Raw genomic sequence first — 1,224 nt, forward strand, 5'->3', positions numbered from 1 at the left:
CTGTATCATCTGCTCGACAGGTAATAATAGCATTGCATTTATTTTTACAGCAGGCCTGCATGTCTGAATCACGATGCATCTGCTTAACATACTTTGTAGCAATAATATTCTTCACACACAGCGGGCTGAAGAGCGCCCGGCGAGGTGCCTGACAATGTAATCTATGATTTTGAGCAAATCCACTGAAGGCAACACGACCAAACTCCCACCGGTCCAGATGCAATTTAAAATCTGCCAACCAAAGTCAAACAGTCAGGAGCCCACTTCAAAATGTTTAACGCCCTGATTTCCCCACTTATTGCGCGTGTGCGCAGCTGCTTTAGATGCATTCGTAAAAACGTCACATCATCGGCGCGTTCAACCTCATGTAGCGACTGCTGAGAATCACTCCAGCACTGCTGTGAACTTTTGAGACACCCGCAAGACCCGCTGTGTGTGGCATATTCATCTGTATATATACAGGATTGTTCCATCGTAATGACATCTGATGCACAGGAGGATGAGCAGTTTTATCACTGTTCGAGCATGTGAATAAAACTGTATTTATGACTAAAATAACATCTGATCTTAAAACACTCAATGTAAGATCAAGATATCAGAATTGAAGGGTTAGTTCACCCCAAAATGTCATTAATTACTCACCCTCATGTCGTTCCAAACCTGTAAGACCTTCGTTCACCATAGGAACACAAATTAAGATATTTTTGATGGATTTTGAGAGCTCTCAGACCCTGCATAGACAGCAACGCAACTGTAATGTTCCCAGGTCCAGAAACGTAGCAAGAACATTGGTAAAACAGTCCATGTGACATCAGTGGCTCAACTTCAAATTTGTGAAGCTACGGGAATTATTCTTCCAGTTAACAGTTACGTCTTCAAGCCATCTAAGCTGTAGATGTGTTTGTTTCTTCATCAGATCTGGAGAAATGTAGCATTGCATCAGTGTCTCAGCAATGGATGCTCTGCAGTGAATGGGTGCCGTCAGAATGAGAGTCCAAACGCCGGCCTCTGCTCACTCAAGCCCGCGGTGTGTGACGCCGTGTTTTGTTGTGAAAGTGAAACTACTTTGTTTGGCCTTTATAATCCGTAATTATGTCCCCACTGGATGCAACAAATGCCTCATTATAATGGGTTTTAATGTTTTTGTCTTGTCGCTCCGGGACACGGTATCACAATATGGTAAGGGGCGTAACATTTACGTCACGCGCTTGAGGTATTCAGACA

The sequence above is a fragment of the Sinocyclocheilus anshuiensis genome, unplaced genomic scaffold, assembly GCF_001515605.1.
Source record: "Sinocyclocheilus anshuiensis isolate Anshui unplaced genomic scaffold, SAMN03320099.WGS_v1.1 scaffold217, whole genome shotgun sequence".
NCBI classification, from domain to species: Eukaryota; Metazoa; Chordata; class Actinopteri; order Cypriniformes; family Cyprinidae; genus Sinocyclocheilus; species Sinocyclocheilus anshuiensis.